The 12,905-nt window shown below is 53.5% G+C and overlaps 1 protein-coding gene across 2 annotated transcripts in view; it reads left to right on the plus strand.

Moving 5' to 3' along the window:
* The window catches only part of TPP2 (tripeptidyl peptidase 2), a 1,218,153-nt gene that overhangs the window by 588,283 nt on the left and 616,965 nt on the right, over window positions 1-12,905 (plus strand). The window lies entirely within an intron of this gene.

A 12,905-nucleotide genomic window follows, 5' to 3' on the forward strand; every position in this document is an offset into this window, starting at 1 on the left:
AGTGTGAGCAGCATTTTACAGTATATATAACTGAATCATTCCATTCCCCCATGCCATCAACCCCAACTTATCCCACCCCATCCCTCCCTCATCCCCCCCAAATCAGGATGATAGTATCCCTCCCTTCCCAACCAACCTCACAACTACAATTCGATCGAACAATGCAGAACTGCATGGGGGAGCCGTTACTTAACCTCTTACATCCGCGTTGCTAACACCCGTCATCAAAAGACTGGATACCTTGTTAAATTGGTGTACCATAGACCTTTAGAGATGTTCAGTTTCCTTGACTAGATAATTTTCCCAGCCATCTCGTCGTTCTTGATGTTGCCATGTGGGAGGGGTATATTTGCTTGGATGTAGGCAACCGCCTCTGTGTCTTGAAGAATATCTTCCCTTGGTGTTGGAATTTCAGCCGTGCTAGGAATAGCATCTCATACTGCACCAACCTGTTCCTTAATAGTTTCTTTACGCTTGCAAACCTTTTGCGCTCTTGCTGGACTGCTGTGGAGAGTTTCGGGTAGATGTGGATGGTGGCAGATTCATATCTGAGGGGGGATATTCCCTGGCCAGTCGAAGGATTAGATCCTGGTCACGATAGTTCAGCAGGTAGATCAACACAGGCCTCCGGTTTGGGTCTGATCGCTGGCCATCTGTGGGCACACTTCACCACAAATGATGTTGAGAAGGGTGGGTCCCCTAGGAGTTTTCAGGAGAGTTTCAATCGTGACCTCTGCCAAATACTTCCGGCATGCCCACTATACAGATGTTCTGCCTGGACAAGGATTCAAGGTCATCGCATTTTTGCAGCCACGTTTCAAATCTTTGGACATGGAGGTTACTTGTGTTTTCAACTCCACAATGTCGTCTTTAGCCGTCCCAATTTAGGTCTCCACCTCTGTCAGTCTGGTGCTTTCTCGCTCTATATTGGCGTTTAGTGTTGCGACCTTAATATTAATGTCATCGAGCTTGCCACCCAGAGTAGCGAAGCCCGTCTGCATGTTGTCCATTATTTGGTGCAGATCCGGCATGTCCTGGGCTGCTGCCTCCGTGTTGTCGCCTGAGACTCTTGGTGTTCGCAGCAGATTTGGCAACCTGCCTTGTAAAGGGTTCTATGCTGCTTTGCTTTTTGTGTGCCCCGCTTTCTTTAGTCATGGTTGCGGAGTGGGGGCTCCCCTCACTCCCCGTTCTCATTATAATCACTCACTGGGGCTGCTCCGGCCACCGACACCCCTTCAAGCTTTAATCTGATATCAGGGAGTCTCTCAGCACAGCTGTCCCTAGTATAGAACCAGCGTCCGGACCTGTTCTAGGTCATGCTTGGGAAGCTGCAGGGGATGGGGGGGGGGGGGGGGAACGCCACGGGGGAAAGAGTATGGCTGGTTACGGTTTTCTCCTCTCATTGCAAAATATCCTCTGTCCCTCAGGCGGGGTCCGCCTCCTGCCAGGTTCACTGTTGTTGGCCTCCGCGTAGCAGTATGTCCAAATGCCTATACATTGCTGTGATCTCTGCTCACTGCAATTTAAATCGCTGTATGTGGCCACAGGTTAGGTGTCACCATGTGATATGGTTGCGCCCCACTCCTCTGCAGTGGCGCGCACTGTTGGTGCTGTTCTTACTGCTCAGTCCGGGGGGGGGGGGGCGCACAGGCCACTGGTGCTCTGGTGTCGAATTGCAGTATGGCTTTTAAGTCCAGGGACGGTCCGGGTGCGTCCCAGTCCTTCGGGTGTCCTGCGCTCCACAGTGAACTTGCTGAGTGCCCCTCTGAGCGGTCTGCTGCTGGGGCAGAGGATCTGCTCGCACAACGGGCTGTGCTTCAGCTGGGTGGGGGAGTGAGGCGCAGCAGCGGCCGCTGCAGGCCCCTGCCCTGCTACCTTCTGTGTGTTGGTGCAGGCGGAGCCAGGATATGTGCCGGCAGGTCGGGGGCCAGCAGCGTGGCAGGATCGTTGGAGCCGGTCACAGTGTGGTTCTATTCCACGCCTCCCTCCCCGACAGTGGTGTGGTTTGCTCGTACAGCGCTGCCCGCTCAGGCTAGGAGGGAGACCAGACTGCCGTTGCACATGTCTACGGGCCAGGTGTTGTGGCAAGGTTTCAAGTCTGTTCAGATGTGCCCCGGCTCTTCGGCGCCCTCAGAGCTGCGCTGGATTCGCTGTGTGCACTGCATTCTGGTCTAGGATCAGTTCCTAGGTTGGTTGTCACAGAGCTCGGAGAGGAGCAGCCATTTTGCAGGCTGCTGAACGGCAGCCCCATGGTGAGTTTTTTCAAATATGATCTTGTGAACAGTTGAAATTTGTCAAGTTTTAGAATTTTTATGGATTTTAGAATCTGACGAAATTTGAGATTGTATTTGTGGTCTTGGAATTAGCTGGATGTTATGATGAAGGATATTTATACTGCACACTATCCCCACCGGAGTGGTCCCCTGGCGGATTTGAAAGGGAAAGAGGGTGGGGGTGGGTTAGTAGGGCTGAGCGGGATGAGAGCAAGAGCTGTGCTGTTGGCCGCATCAGTTCGGTTAACACTGTTCGCTGAGCTTGTGTGCTTTTCGGTTGGATATGTAATCATTTGCGTTTTTGTGGTTTATTTCATTCTTAATCACGTTTGATTATGTATGAACTAACACAAAAAAAAGAAAAAAGAAAAAAAAACACACTGAAGACCAACAATTATTTTATTTGCTGTTTTGGAAGCCCACATGGCTACTGTGGTATGGACAGACAGGCACTCCAAAAGTTGCCTGATGGTGTCTGTGTGTGACTTCACGCAGAAAGGTGTCGAGTGTTAGAAGCTGATGGCCGCTCCTTACTTATAAAATGGCACCACAGTCCAGCCATATTACTGTGATAGTAGCCATTTGCTCACTGAACCGGAGCAAAACGGCAGTTTTTTTTTTTGTTTAATATCTTGTAACTTGACACTTGGTTTTGTTGCCCATCTTATGTGTTTCATGTTGTGAACATCCGTCTTCAGCTGTTTAGCCATGTGAGACGTAACTAGTCTCACATGGCTAAACAGCTGAAGATGGATGTTCGCACGTTTTCCGCGCTGATTTAGATGTGGCAACGGTCTGTGGGGCGCCTCAATCCACATTCCTTTGTATGCCTGTGAAATTGGAGTAAGATTGAATTCCTAATTGTGAGGCAGCCAAATGTTTAAAAAGATCAGGGCATGTGATTGGGAAGATGGCTTCACATGGCAGTGCTCTGCATGTCTGTCTGGAGACCCCGGGCGATTTCAACAACTGACTGCCTGGGACTGCTCCTGTGTAAATGGAAAAAGATTATACTGAAGATCCTGCTGTAAGTGCTCATGTTGGATTCTTGTTTCTTCGTGAAGGTGAAGGTCTGTCTTTCTGTGAACAGCGATCCCTGATGAAGTATATTTTCAGTATTCAAATAAGTGGACATTACATTGTGTGCCTTTTTGTGCCTGTAAGTTGTACCTTACTTTCTCCAGCATGGTGTTTTACATGGATTCACATGCTCATGAATATTCTGTCAGGCTGGGAATCCTCTATAATGTTAAAGCTGTTTTGCATTAAAGCTGAAATCTGCTTGTTGCTTCTATAGCCTATTGCTGTAATTTTGGGTCATACTGCCCCAGCCAATGACATTTGACCCCCTAAGCTCCACCCCTGCTGGCCATCTTCAGATTGTTACTGCACGTTTTCGTGTTGGCAGTTCTTGTGTTTCGCTCCTCGAAATATCGATAACTTGTTCCTATTTTGATGAGAAATCATCTCAGATGTCTTCATTTTCCAGTCAGTGTGACAACCGGCGGTGGGGACTCGCTGCCGCACGAAATCCCGTTGATCTCCAGACTGTGTGAGGCCGCAGGCCCAACTTGGCCTTTCCCCACACACAGTGGCGGACGCCACAAGAAAAAGCCTTTTCAAGGCCTGTTTGAAATGCCGCCTGAAGAACATCTTCGTTGAAGATCGGCATCTCAAGTGCATCTACTGCTTGCATCCAGACCAGGACTCGGATTGATGTCCCATCTGCCAGGCCTTCTGTTCCAAAAAGTGGAAAGACCGCCATAAGATTTAGTGGTGCGGCTGGAGCAAAGAGGCGTCTGACTCGGCCTCTGTGCGCGGCCATGCCTCTTCCAGGGTCAGTAGGCCCAAAGAGCATGCGCCCCTTGGAAAGAGGTCTAGATCCTTCTGAGGACACTTCCCGTGAGAAGATAGCAAAAAAGGCTAAACCGTCCCACACTCCAACTTCGACTAGCACCGCGGCTGCAGAGTCTCCATCTGAAAGACAGCCACTTTCGTTTCCCTACCGTCGAGCGGCCAGGTCCAGTCTGCGAGAAAAGTGGTTGATGCCCACAGCAAAGCATAAAGCTTCGACATCACAGACCTCGTCGAGGGACCAGTCAATGGCTACACCATCGATGACATTGAAGGACAATGTCAAGAAGAGGACGTCGTCCAGGAAAACTGCTCCTGGTGTTGACTTTGATCCCTTTGAAGATTGCTACCTCGCCGGGCTCATCCACCACGGTCACGGTGGCCATGACCACTACTAACACTCACACGCACCGTTACCTACGCCATAGGCCCCAATGATTGCCTCCTTTTCTTGGGCCACTAGTTTGGAGAAGGAGATGCCTCGGTCTACCGCATTTCTTCCAAGACCCACCAATGCCTGTGCCATGTCCCCATTAGGGCATCCCAGAAGGTCATCCACAGTCCCAGAGATCCAGTTCTCCAGTCCTTTGGAAGAGGACCTGCCAGAGGGGTTCTACTCCAACCAAGGAGATGAAGCATAACCTCACCCCATTCGAACAGTGGTTCGCCAACCATCTCAGCCTACTACCCCTTGGCCTCATGACTCGGTGCAGGCTCCTGCTGCACCTAGAGATGTTTCAATTGACATTTTGAGCACTCTTCATGTGATGGTGTCAGAAATTCAGCAGAGGCTCCCGGCGTCGCCCATACCTGCCCCAGCAAGTAGTCCGCCAAGGCCTTCACAGGCCCAGTGGACGCTCTCAGCCAGCCTCGTCTTCCCCTCCACAATTGCCCATTGGAACCCCTACTGTGGTGAAATTCAGCAGAGGCTCCCGGCGTCACCCATACCTGCCCCATCAAGTAGTCCGCCAAGGCCTTCACAGGCCCAGTGAACGCTCTCAGCCAGCCTCGGCTTCCTCTCCCATTGGAACCCCTTCTGTGGTGGAAGAGGCAGCTCAGACACCGATACGTCACAGTGCAAAGTAATGAAACTCTAGCAAGTAAAATAAAAAGAACAGTGTATTAAAACACAAACCATGTGGGCGACGATGCGGACGCCTCAATGAGAGCTTCGTGGGACGCCCAGTATCCGATGCCTTGAATGCCCATCTAATCGCTTCATCCTCAGCATGGAGAAAGCGTGAGCGGTGGCGGAACACTTTGGGAGCCCGCCGCTTGATTGGGGGGTGAAATCGGAACAGGGAATCCCACCGGCTCAAGGAGCCCAGCCCAGGGCCGAAATCCACCTTCCAAAATGGCGGTTCTGGCAGGCCGGCACTGAATCCCCCCTCTCCCCCCCGCCTAGCTGACCAGACCAGCACGGACCCAGACAGTCGGGGACCCAGGACATCTGAAATAAAGGAGTCGAGGCGGCCGCAGCTCTTGTTTCTCCCCTGCTCCATGTAACCAGCGACAGAGGGGGATCGGATCCTGGTGGAGAGAGGTGCCGGGGCTCAGCGCCGGGCCCCGCCCCCCACCCATGGTGGGACAGTGGATACCTTTCCCGCCCTGGACGTTGGGCGGTTGGACACTGTGAGGGGGTCTCCCGGGCCGGCCTGCCTCACTCCGCGGGCCCACTCTACTTGAACCCTCCGCCTGACCATCACAGGTGGCTCGCGACGGCACAGCCCCCCAGTCACAGCATCAGTGGAGGGACGGCCGCAGCACCAGCCCCTCCCCCCCCCTGCAGCAGACGACTTCGGAGTGGAAGTAGAGACCGGGCCGCATCACCAGCAAGGAGCCAGGGCAATAGCATGTACCCCCGCCACGCCTGGAGTCCGGAGCAGCGGAGAGCTACGGAGGAGTCCCCCAGCCTGCCCGCCTGCCCACCATCAGCCCAAACAACACTCCACCCTGACTTTGGCCACGGAGCCCATCCCGCAGGCAGTGGCAGCCCTTCGACCGGCACAGCCCCTCCCTGCCTGCGGACCCACCATGCTACCCCTGGGGCCCTGAGGAGGGACAGGAGGCCCGCAGCCCATGGGCCCACCAGCACAGCCCCAGCATCAGTCGAGGCCATCCCATCACCAGACAAGCACTACGCCCCTGGGCCTGTGACCGGCCCGCAGACCCTGGCATCAGCCTGGGGAGGCCGGAGGCGACCCACCCTTGTCTCATCTTGCCCCACTCGATGCCCCCTCGGGGCCCATCCACCCTGTACCCTGTTGACCCAGCGTGTTGCCTTGGGGGCTTCCCCCCCACCCTGGACACACCACAGGAGGGCTGCAGGAACACGGCGCCAGCCCTATCTCACCACACTTGTCTGCCTGCCAGAGGGGCCCCAACCACTCGCCAGAAGCTTGCTGACCTCCGCCACTATAGGCAACACTGAGGGATCCACATGGATGGTCACCCTGCATTAAAAGTAGGGAAACGGGGAGAACAGTAGGTGGCCAACAACCCGGACGAAATTGACAAAGCAGTAGAAAATATTCCAGCCACTGCAGTAAACCTCAGCAAACGCCAGCCTGCAGAAGCTCCAGAGAGGTCTGCAGAACTGGCCTGGAATCCCTACCAGTGGTGACCTGACGGGCGGCATTGTCAAGGTGGGGCCTCACTCCAGGACACCCTGTGAAGATCCATGCACCCAGCTGGGGCGAAGGAGGGGGGTCACACCCGAAATTGCCCCCCCCCCCTCAACAACAGCCTGCGGACACCACTAACCCGTGCGGACGGCGACCCAGACGTCTAAGCAGAAGGACCTGAAATCAGCAGATATAGCTAACTTACTCCACTTGAAGGAGAAATCTAAACAGCCGGATCCCCCACCGACCCAGCCTTCCTTGCCCACAAGGGCCCAAGGACAATGGGCTACAAAAGATTATATCCAGGGCCTCCTCACCGACATCAAAATGGAATTCTGCAACTGCATGGCAGAGGTTACAACCAAGATAGATGGCTTGGACAACCGCGTTGAGGAGGTGGGACGGACACAGAAGACCAAGTCCTGGAACACACAGCGCAGATTGCAAGCTGCGACAGAAAATCCAGACTCTGGAGGACAACGCAGAAACTATGCACCGCAAACAGGAGGACCTGGAAAACGGGACCCGCAGAAACATCCGTATCAAAGGGGTTCCCACTTCAATCTCAGACCAAGCCCTCCCTGCCTACGTTGGAAATCTCTTCCAGACTCTCCTCCCGGACTGAGATAAGTCGCTACTTCTGCTGGACCGCACTCATAGACTGCGAGGCCGCAGGAATACCCCATCGGCGCCTAACGCTGAAGTGATCACCAGAGTAAATATTTTTCTCTACGAAACAGGAGATCATGACAGCGAGCCGCTCACAAGGCGACCTGACAGATCAGGGAGCCGCCATACAGCTGTTCCAGGATCTAGCCGCCTCCACAGTCCAACGGCGGAGAGCCCTTCGGCCCCTAACAACCTTTCTGCAGGACTGGACACCCGAGAAAGTCACAACTACCTCCCTGACGGATAAATCACACAGCTCAAAACTGAAGCCCCAGCATAGCCACTGGATGAAAGTTCCAAAAAGAGGAAAACCTCCCACCGCACACGATCAGTAACCGACCATCCGCGCTCCATGCCGGAACCTGCACTCTTGGCACCCAGGCGTCCCACGCAATGCCCCAGCCAAGTGGATGGACAGTAGCTCTGGCCTGAGGCCCGTTTGGTTAATTTTTGTTCCTTCCTTCCTTTTTCGTTGGGCTGGGACCTTCCCCAGCCCCCTTTATTATTGGGCCCCGGTTCGCCCTGAGTTGGCCAAAGTTAAAACCTGGATGCAGTGGAGCCATGCCGACACCAGCTTTCCGGTGGCCTCCCCTGAGCACAGGATTAACCCCCACCACCACACACCTGAATCCTAAAGGCACCAAGCCGACCTCTGCTCCAGCGCACACCAAACTTCGCTACATTTCATTGAATGTCGGGGGGCCTGAACTCTCCCACAAAACGTAAGTCCATCCTTCGACATCTGCAGGACCTTCAGGCCTCGGTGGGGTTCCTCCAGGAGACCCACCTCTTAGCTGAGGACTTCACCAGAATGCGGTGCCGAGCATTCCCAACACAATACCTGGCCTCTGGCCCCAGCAAGAAAGGGGGCACATCTATTCTGCTAGCGAAAGGCATCCCCTTTAAAGAGAAGGAGACCCTGCGTAGCCCAGATGGCAGATTCGTAGCGATTAAGGGGGAACTCTACGGTCCACTCCACACGTTGATCGCGGTATACGCACCAAACAACGGCCAGGCGGCCTTCTACACATCCCTGGAACCCACTCTCCTCCCCTTCCTCGAAGGACAGGTGGTCCTGGGCGGGGTCTTCAATGGGGTGCCCAACCCCTCACTGGACAGGACAGACGCCCCATCCACTAGGGACTTCAGGTTAGCTTTGGGCCTCTGCCACCTGTTCAAAACACTGGGTGTGGTAGACACCTGGAGGGTCCTTCACCCGGACACCGCAGACTACTCGTTCTTCTCCCACGTCCACCACTCCTCATCCCGAATTGACCTGATTTTAGCTAGCCCATAGTTCCTGCAGTTCACGGATGATGTGGAAATCGGCCCAAGGGTGCTGTCGGACCATGCCCCAATTCTTCTCACTGCAAGGGTCTTTGACCCAGACCCCCCCAGAAAGACGCAGATGGTCCCTATATGAACCAATGTTGCAGGATATGGCGGTGCGCAGTGCCATAGCCAAAGCGATCCGCAATTACTTTAAGGAAACCCACCCCCCCCCCCCGACCTCACCTCTACAGTAACGAGATGGGAAGCCATGAAGGCCGTAATCAGTTTGGAACTGATAGCTCAGGATGCCGCATATACGAGGAGGCGAACCATAAACGGAACCCAGCTAGAGAAGGAAATGGCAGAAGCAGATGCGATCCTAAGAAAAAGAAGTGGTCGCCAAAAGCGGCCAAAATGGTGTGGCTAGCTCGCACGAAACGAAGCTCACTATGCCGAGGACACAGCCCAGACCCAGCTCCGGACCAAACAGAGCTACTATGTGAATGGCAATAAATCTAATCAATATCTGGTGAGCAAACTAGCCAAAACCCGCCGATGGAACCACATTACTGCACTGAGGGACCCAGAAAGGTAGAACCTTGTATGGAGAAGGGGCGCAACTACAGGTGGCGGCAGCCCATCTAGCCAACACCCTGACCTCAGCCCCTTGCCCACAGGCCCTCCAGGAACCATATATAGCAAACGCCAGGCTACCACACATCTCAGAAGCGGACAGAGCGGCCTTGGAAGCCCCAATTACAACCGAAGAGGTGGAAGAAATACTTAAACATTTGAAACCCAGAGCCCCAGGCCCAGACGGTTCCCACCAAAATTTTACAAACTCTTTCGCCCCATGTTGCTGCGCCAAATGACAGCTATTTAACTCTTTTCGGGACACGGGCACTATCGCGCCCTCTATTCAAGAGTCTACCACAATCCTGCTGTTTAAACCCGCCGAGGACCCAAAGGAGTGCTCTTCGTATAGGCCGATATCTCTGCTCAGTGTGGATGCTAATGCATATTCAAAGGTACTGGCGAAGAGGTTGGCGCAAATCCTTCCAACTATCATAGATCAGGACCAGGCAGGGTTTATCAGAGGGAGAAGCACCATGGACAACAACTGCCGAGCGCTCAATCTCATTGAAGTAGCGATTCAAGAACGACGGGCCTGGCCGTTTTAACCTTGGACGCCACCAAAGCATTTGACAGGGTGGACTGGAACTTCATGCGCCTCATCCTGGAGGCATTCCGGTTGCCCCCCCCTTGTAGCCAACCTCCAGGCACTCTGCCCGCTAACATGGAGCACCTCCTCAACGGCCTATCTGGGAATACGCCTCACAGCAGACCCGAAACAGCTCCACACTGCTAATTTTCCCCCAGTGCTCAAGGAACTGGAGGAGGACCTCCAACGTTGGGGGCAACCTAGAAATTTCCCTGCTGGGACTGGTGACAGCATCCAATATGAACCTCCCCCTTAGACTGCTGTACCTGTACTCTGCTCTCCCGGTCTCCCTCCCCCCCCAAAAACAGGCCTTGGAAAAACTACAGAGGAAGCTTGCATAATTTGTGTGGAGGGGACGCAGAGCCAGAATACCTATGAGTCATGACTGGGGCCACAAAATGGTCCGTCTTCGGGGATCCCCAACCTGATGAACTATTACCTGGCAGCCCAACTAGAGAGCGCTGTGGCCTGGGCGAGTCTGGAGCCCCCCCAAAATGGTCCTGCATCGAGCAATCCAGATGCCAGCCACAACTACACTCCCTACTACATACCACAGGGTCCCACCGGAGCCATGGACCACAGATGCTGTCGTCTACCAAAGCAACCCTTGAGGCGTGGGCCTGACATAGGAGGAAGGTGCCCAGGGGCCTGAGCCCGCTCTCCCCTGTCATCTGCAACCCTGACTTCAGACCAGGAATGGAGGCAACTTGCTTCAGTCGATGGACCAGGGGGCCTCCGATCCCTCTCCCAACTCTACGAGGCCAACAACCCGCTCAGCTTCGAGGAATGCAAAGACCGCTTTCAGCTGACGAAAAGAGAGGTTCGCATAGGTCCAAATTCGCCACTGGATCTCGCAGCCCACGGTCCGTCTGGGAGCCACCCGGGACCCCCACGCACTGGAACAGGCAATTGGGGAAGGCACAGGCCAGGGTCGGGTCACCAAATTGTACCGCTTCCTCCAGGAGGACATGCTAAAACTTAGACCGCCATACATGTCCGGATGGGAGGCGGAATTTGGGACACCCCATAGAAGACCAGACATGGGTGGAGATATGGTTCAGGATCAACTTGACATCCAGATGTGTTACAAACTAGGAATGCGCCCTAAAGCTCCTTCACCGCTGGTATTACTCCCCAGTCTGCCTGCACCAGTGCAACGCTGACATAGACCCGAGCTGCTGGAGACGTTGCGGCGAGCGGGGATCCTTTTTCCATATGTGGTGGGGATGCACAACAGTACAGTCCTTCTGGAGGGAGATCCTGCGGATCATTGAAAACATCACCCAACGCAGACTACCGATGGACCCGGAGGTAATCCTTCTCGGGGTGGCGAGCCCAGACGGCTATCCCAAAACGGGACGGTCTGCCAAACTACTCACACACCTACTGCTAGCAGCTAAAATCACAGTGGCACGGAGGTGGAAGGTGCAGGAGGGTTCTCTTTTGGCCCTCTGGTTGATAAAAGTTTGGGAGATCTTGGTGGCGGAGAAGGTCAAAGCGGCTAAGGAGGGATCTCTCCACCGCGTCACTGACTGCTGGGCCCCAGTACTGGACTATCACTGCCGATTCCCGGCGTTAACATTTCAATCCCGCCTGTTAACGAACTTTCTGGGCCCTGACGGGTCTGCAACCCATCAGAGCACCACAGACTAAAGAGGTGGCAGGGGAGGGTGTACTGGGAGGGGGTAATGGTCAAGCCGCAGGCATATTAACTGTAAAGGGAGAGACAATAACATATGTAATGCACAGATAACCCTGTAACCGAAATAAAGTTGTTAAACACAAAAACACAAGCCATATAGCCAGGCTTATAAATATAAGGCAGGTAGTCCTTCCCGGTCAGATTACTAGGCCTAGTGCTTCAAAAGTCAAGCTCCAGATAAATGAGTAGTTGGAAGTCTTGAGAGTCCCCCTGCACAAGGTTTGGCAAAGCCAAGAGGTTGGTAAAAGTTTAAGTTTAATAGAACCATTGGATGTAACGGGGTGAAATAAAGTGTTTTGCAGTACACTCTCAATCCCACTACATTTGGGGCTTCTGTGAGGGAGGGATCCTTGGCCAGAGATCCACCGATCACAGCCAGGCAAGAATTTGTTACGCAATTGACTTTGTCCCCATAAAATCCCTATAGCGGGAAGGGTGCATGAAAACTGGTAAGTACACTCTCACCCCTTACTTTGAATTTCCAAGTGACCACCCCTAAGGTAGTCAAACGCTGAGGGCACTTCTGCCATTGGAAGTCCATGGGTCTCCAGTGCAGTGGTTGAAGTCTGTGTCTGGCTTAGGTGGTAAAAAAAAATAGGCTGCAAGACGGCCCCTCTTCATGCAGGACAGCAGCAATGCAGTAGTAAAGTTCTTGGGCCACAAGTTAAAGGCCTGCAGAGTCCTCCGTTCTAGCTCTGGATTTTGACTATTGCAACAGAAAGGCCTTGTCAGCAGATGGGCACCCGACTGGAAGGTCCTGGGACATTTCCGACATGCACTGGCATCACAGGTGTGATTGATTCCATCAGTCCAAGAGTCGAAGCACTGGCAAGGCTTTTCTGTGGCTGAATAAGAGCATTGGGGATTAATCTGGAGATGGCTTTGGAAATGCTGGTTGTCCGTAGCAGGAGTCTTCTGGTTTTTCAACACTGATGCCTCTTCAGATTCTTGGCTGAAGTGGAGACTTCAGGAATGGATGCAGGGTTCTACTTTTTTAATTTTTTTTTAATTTTTTTTTAATTTTGCATTTTCACAGTAATATACATATTCCAAAAACTGTAAACGTCTCCCTCTCCCCAACCCCCTTGTTCACATGTCTGGTACCAGATGGCCAGGTATCCACCCACCCTTCCCTTGTTCACTGGCGTCAGCGACACCAATACACCAGTCCTCCCTGAATTGTGTCCCTGCAGGGTCCTAAATCCATTCCTTTTTCCCTTGTCCATCATGCCCCTCTCCCCTTACATCAGATGCTTCAGGGTGGTTTCAAGTCATTGGCCTTAGCCAGG

This window comes from Ambystoma mexicanum, chromosome 7p (genome assembly GCF_040938575.1).
Source record: "Ambystoma mexicanum isolate Mex_15411 chromosome 7p, UKY_AmexF1_1, whole genome shotgun sequence".
NCBI lineage: Eukaryota > Metazoa > Chordata > Amphibia > Caudata > Ambystomatidae > Ambystoma > Ambystoma mexicanum.